Here is a 7108-nt window from a genome sequence, read left to right as displayed (position 1 = left end):
GATCATGAGGTCAAGGTGAATTTTCTCAAACAACAAACGCAATGGCGGCTTCTGAAGGACGAGTGCGAGCGATCGGAAGTGCAAAAAGAAATCTAACGATATTCAGCAGTACTTTACGAAAAAACAAAAATTAGACAAAGGTAAACGTAAGTGAACAAGCGACCTAGCGGCCGATATAGCTCCGCTGTGTTTATGTACAGAATAACTATTTTTGACACATGCTGATGAAGAAGGTGGAAATCTTTGATAACTCAATGCAGTGGCCAGAAAAAAGTGGCTAAAATAAGCTGCAAAAATACAAATTGAAGATTTCATCATACTTTGAATATATAACATCGATCATCCCTAAGAACATGTCAACCAAAGCTATCTGATGAGTAGTTTTTGAGAATAAAATATTCTGACCAAAAATGGCAACAATTGCCCCCCCCAAAATAAAAATTGCAGATTTCATCATAATTTCAAAATATCACACTTAGTTATACCAAATTTCAAAGCTGTTAGACCAGTACTTTTTGAGAAACACATTTTTTGACCAAAAATGGCAAAAATTGCCCTAAAATTACAAAATTGCAGATTTCGTCATTATTTCCATAAATATCATCTGTAGAAACCTCTATACCAAATTTCAAAGCTATCAGATGAGTAGTTTTGGAAATACACATTTTTTGACCAAAAATGGCAAAAATTGCCCCAAAAATACAAAATTACAGATTTCATCAGAAATTCAATATATATTACTTAGTTCATCTATAGAAACCTGTATACCAAATTTCAAAACTATCAGACCAGTACTTTTTGAGAAATACATTTTTTGACCAAAAATGGCAAAAATTGCCTTAAAACTGCAAATTTGCATATTTCTGCACAATTTGAACAAATCTGAAATAGATCATCCCTGGGGACATATGTACCAAATATCAAAGCTATCTGACAAGTACTTTTGAAGAAGAAGATTTTTAAAGATTTTTTTACCAAAAATGACAAAAATTGCCTTAAAAATACAAATATGCAAATTTCCACCACGATTTGAACAAATCTGATTTAAGTCACCCTAAGCAAACTGCATATCAAATTTCAAAGCAATCGGACGAGCGGTTTCAGAGAAGAAGATTTTTTACCAAAAACACCAAAATGCCCCAAAAATACAAATATGCAAATTTCACCACGATTTGAACAAACTGAAGTAAGGTCACCCCAAGTGAACTGCATATAAAATTTCAAAGCAATTGGACTTGTGGTTTCAGAGGAGAAGGCAATTGTTGACGGACGCCGACGGACGCCGGACGCCGACGCCGGACGACGACGGATAATCAACCTATTTGATAAGCTCCGCGTCGCTGACAGCAGAGCTAATCATGCGTTCTTAAATGTAACTAGCGAATTTTTGTATTTGCTGATTGTACTGGGTATAATGTCGAGCCGATGCCATCAACATCGTGATCGTGCCGGACGATGCACGAACGATCAATGAATTTCGTTCACTCCGACGGCGTCGTTTTAAGGCTGTTGTAAAACGAATTTTCATAAACTTGTCATGTGCTCGGCATTCTGTTTTATTTCCTGTACTTTATCGCCAGTAAAATACAATTTATGGTGCTGGCAACAACAAAATAAACGGTAGCTAGCCCTGCGTACGATGCTGTGTGTTCCGCTACAGCTAATCGCCCCGCTCACCACAGCCCTGCAAAGACCCGTACGTAGGGTCAGTGACTTCAAATCCATTTTGGGACTTGACGTAAAAATAGGGATTTTACATGAAATTGATAGACAGCTACAATAATAATAAATTATATATCAAAAGAAAGCTCTCTTCAAGACCAATTGATTGCATTTTGTTTGATGAAAATCGGTTCAGTACATGCAGAGATATGTCCTGTTGAATTTGATAAAAAACTTCTCCCATTTAGAAATTATGCCATGGTAGACACCTGTAGTTATCATAACCACCAGGTGACCCCATTTTGAACATCGTTTGAGAAAACTAGAATTGCAATTTCTTGTGCTTTTTGCAATAACTCAAGCATTTCTTATGAAAATTGATGAAATTTTTTGTGGATATTGCTGACGAAATGTTCAATGGTTTTTAATTTTTATAAATGAAAAAGTTATTTAGAATGCTGTTTACAAGGTAAACAAATAAACAATACCTGTAAAAAATCAAATGATACCTGTGACATTGATCGCTGTATGCATTATGTATTGTGAACATCAACAGAAATATGATAATCATATTCATCATATTTACTTTGCATATATGAAAACAGTTATTTAGATTTATATTTACAAGGTAAACAAATAAACAACAATACCTGTAAACAATCAAATGATACCTGTGACATTTTAGAACTTGATTTGAATTTAACAAAAATTCTTTTAGTTTTTTTTAATTTGAACTTCGAAATTTTTTTTAATTTTTTTTGTGTGATTACAACTGTTATTAATGATTATGAAATATGTCTGATTAATGTAGATTTTAAGTTAAAACAATTACAAGAACTTTTCCAAAAAGTCAAAAAAACTTCGTTCTCAACCCTTTGTCAATGCCGTAAAACAGCAACACGCATTTATAGAATGAACAACTGCATTTAACTGGATAATGTCGAAGTCAGCGGTCCGAAATACAAACCAGTATAAATACAACTTTTCAAAGTCAGGGACACCATCAATGAGGAAAGAACAAATTAATGATCTATGGCCTTGTTCTTCAGAGAAAACCAAAATAGTCCCCTTCTCGGGAACTAAAGATCGAAACTAAAATTTCAGTATAGTATCGGCAAAGTGTGGTGCACGTGCGTATGCCTACAGTTGTACACTGCAGTGCAGGCTGCATGCTGGCTTGACAACTTCTCAGTGTCTATCGAAAAATATCACCCGGAAGTCAAACTACTTCGAACAAGATAACGTTTGAAAGGGTAAAGTATATTTCTCTAGATCCTTGCGTTAGATAAGAAATCAGACAAATCAAGCTGCAAAATCATGAACGTCGCAACTCAGCTTAGACCTCCTGACACAGAACATGCGGCGAAGCGCCGATTACTTGTATGTTATTCCTGGGGAGTGCCCGGATGTAAAGTTCGGGTGAAACCATACTCGCTAAAAAGGGCCTTAAGCATCATTTTTCGCATCGTCAGACTCGTAATTATTGCAGAATTACAATTAATATTTATCATAAAATTAATTTTGGGCCGAACGTTTAAGGAAATCAAGATTTTCTTTCAAAAAAACACAAACGAAACACAAAGTTTGATCACAGATTGAGTTTTTCTCGGCCGATTTTAACGTTCGCCCCCTAAAATGAAGCCCATGATCTCTACTTTCGTACCAACCCTAAAAATAGTGATGCGATCAGAATAAGTCATGCGGAGAGCCTATCAAAGAGGTATATGTTCGATCTCCTTCGCGGGACATTTGAGGTCACGGCACAACGCTCATAATGGACGCCAAAATCGCCGGTACGCGTGAGTTTGTAGTCGTGCTGTTTTGCCATTTATCGTAGTACAAAAGTGAAAATTTCCCAAAATGAAGTTAAAATAATAATCTTTAACACAACAGTTTCATTTTCTCTGATTATTTGGTCTATTTAAGAATTAACACGAAAGTTCGGACTAGACCTGCATCGAACGCGTACGTTCAACACAAATGTCACGTGACCTAAAATCCCTAATATAAGTAAAAAGCCAAATTACTGCCGAAATTCAGCGTTCTTGGGCCCAAGTCGTATCCTGCCTACCTCAGCTACTCGATCGCTTCCAAAATGCCAGTCTTTTATTCACTTCTCGTAAATAACCGTCGATGTTGGCAACTCTCTCGCTAGCCCTGCGTACGATGCTGTGTGTTAGCTGTAGCATCCATCGACGGTTATGATTACTGATAAAGGTACACAAAAATGAGAAATGAGATGCTAAAAACCTTACTTTTCATACAATTTAAAAAATCTTTGGTAATAAATTGTAAAGAAAATCAGGTGCTCAAGTGTCACCAATAAGCACAATCACACATAGTCACACAAAAAATCGCCAGCGTTGGGATACCCCCCTCCCCCCGCTCGGGTCGCTACCGCTCCCTCGCTCTTCCCGCCGCCTGTTATTTATTTCTGCCGCCTGAAATAAAACTTAGAGATAACCCTGTTACCATGTTCCAAAGATCGAAAATTGTGACCGTGTGTGAGAACAGTTGTTCACAGTCAACTGACTGCAGCTGGTGCCAGCCGTCATAGATTCTTGTGGGTCAGTCGTACCGGTCGTAACCTACATATACTGATCTTTGGACAGACATGTATGAATATCTTTCTCGCAAACTCTTGGAGAAATGCAAAATTGACTTGATCAAGAAATTTATCAGAGCCATTTAGCTAACCTGCAAGAATCCACAAACACTCTCTACAGATTATTCAACCTGGTATAAGATTATGTCCATTTATACTGTAGTGTATTCACTGATTTGCATGGTTCTAATATTACTAATTTTCAAGACCTGAGTGCCGATGCCAATTTCGACCACGTGCAGGCATCATCCAAAAGTACATGGGGACATTGCATAATGAGGCAGTGAATGCTGGAGGACCGGACCTGCACATTAACAAATCAGGAAGTTGTAAATTGAATAATACATAATAATGAGACCTAACACATGAGGTCCCTCCAATGACTGCTCCGAAAGTGGACCTTTAATATAGAGAAGCGGATTAATCAATCAGAGCATGCAGTACATGTGTGTAGGATGTGTAATGTAGGTCATTTTGATATACCACTAATAAGACCTGTTACAGTCATCTGCCATTTTGAGAAGCTAAACAACCAATGCTAATTGTAACAGCTATTTGGGGAGCCAGGGTCCCAGAAAGCCTGCATCCAAACCTCATAATGATCTGTGTGCCTTCATTTATGTCATCTAGTATTTTCTGGGTTTTTTTTAGTTTTAGGAAGCTGAAAAAAATCAGCCAAATAACTCTAGAACAGACAAAATCATCAAGTTTTCAAAGTCAAGCAGCAGTGTAGATTTTTATAGTTTCAGACAATTGATAGTGTTATCTAGATTCAAAACTTAGCTTTCTTTTTTTTTTATTTTGTAGGTTGTCTCTCAACAAAACCTTCTGTCAAAAATATCCTGTAACTGTAAGAAATCTGACGCGTACAGTTGAGTATGGCTACTGTATGGACCCAAATAAGTTGACTCAAAGATCCGCAGCAACTTTCTCCTAAAATCAACCCATCTAAAAGCCAAGTCAGCATAAAGCAAACATAGACGCAGTGTTCAATTCTGCAAAATACAGGTAAAAAACTTAAACAGCACTCGTTTCAAATTCTGTTCACAAGTTAGACTGCTAATAGTGCACATCAAAGTAGCCTCTCCCATAGTCCCCTCACAGGCTACAGCCTAGCTGGCTCAATGAGCTAGCCAAGCCAGCCTCACTGGCTGTACCACTGAGCTGGGCTACACCAGCCACAGTGTGTCGGCAGTGAAGGGCTGTGAGAGTGTCTAACATCAAAGAACTGAAGCAGGTTCAATGATTTGGGCTAAATGATGGTGGATATGGGGGTGGTTTATATGGTACTTTATATTTCCACTGCTGTAATGTATGTATATACTGATATTGTAGAAATCTGTATCGCTTGGATATAAGTATGGAATCTACCACGGTATGTTCTGGAACACTGTAAACACACAAATGTAGTCTACACATGTAAAATATGTAAACTAGTATACAATTTATTGAATGTCGAATCAGTTACAAATTGGCAGCTATGTAATGATAATATACAAGTACTGACAACTATACACACCAGTGTTTATACTTCTAGGTATAGAAACACAGGGTTAGGAAACCAAGTAAAGCATCTGCTGTCACCTATCATAGTAATTGTTTTAGTACACTAGTAATGGGAACTTTTCTAAAATGTCTTTGTAACCCTGGTGATATTTACCATAGTTCCGTCATTTCTAACGAAACTATAGGGAGTGGGAGTTAAGTAATTATAAATGTTTTATTACATTTAACTACCTACTATGGCTAATGTTTGTGATGACAGCTCTCTTTCAAATGTAAACAAATGTGACATGACCTTGATAAGCAGGCTAGCAGTATACATTTATTGATACAATCATTATATAAACCCAGGGCAACAGGAAAACTTTAAAGAATGCTACCAATAGGAAGGGATAGCAAACGTCTCATTTTTTACAAAAACTTATGAGATGAATTTGACTTACATTTACGATTTAAGTAAAAACAGTTTATTCCTTGACATGATAACGACTATTGTAGTACAAGCAGTGATAAGAAATGTACAGTAAGTAATAACATGTATGTTACAGGATTTCAGTGTTTTACCTAAAACTAAGGCATCATGGTTATGACGTGATAGGAGCTAATGCCAGACTGTGGTCAAATAATAAACATATGCCAAAACCTGTTCTTCAACTAGCATAGAAGGTTATGTGAAAAAATTCAAGGTTAAAGCAAATTAATTGATTAAAAACATTAAGATTATTTAAAAAGAAGAGTAAGCGTTTGGAAATTGTGTTTTAGAACTGTCAAACTGGAACACTTGTCAAACACTTCACCATACAGTACAGTACTAAAGTTGACCTGTTTGTCATCTACTTGATCTCTACTCAGTCCGGGTCATTTCCAAAATTGGCGACGCTATACCATAATATTTTCCCCTATCATTAGCCAATCAGCGGCCAGCGCGCCATCAGTAAAAATTGTATTTCCTGGCAACCTCCACATGCGTCCTTGGTTACGTACGCCATACTGTGTCGAACTCTCGCGCCATATTCTGTCATAATGTCAAACAGTTGTGTGGCCACTCTGTCAAAGCACATTTTCAAAATCGCGTACCATTTTTATTCTGGCTTAGACAACCAAACCCCATATATTGCTGTGATCCCTGGACTCTGGCCTGAAGTCCTGCGAAATATAAATCGTGTACCTACACAGATCGTTCAGAAAACCCTATTTGTATCAGAGATGGCAGCGATCACAAATTCTACCGTATGTCAAACAGTTGTGTGGCCACTATGTCAACACATTTTCAAAATCGCGTACCATTTTTAGTCTGCGTAGGACAACTACAAACAGGTATCATTTTAAAGCCCTGAC

This window comes from Ptychodera flava, chromosome 4 (genome assembly GCF_041260155.1).
Source record: "Ptychodera flava strain L36383 chromosome 4, AS_Pfla_20210202, whole genome shotgun sequence".
Taxonomy (NCBI): domain Eukaryota; kingdom Metazoa; phylum Hemichordata; class Enteropneusta; family Ptychoderidae; genus Ptychodera; species Ptychodera flava.
Note: the sequence above shows the minus strand (reverse complement) of the source record.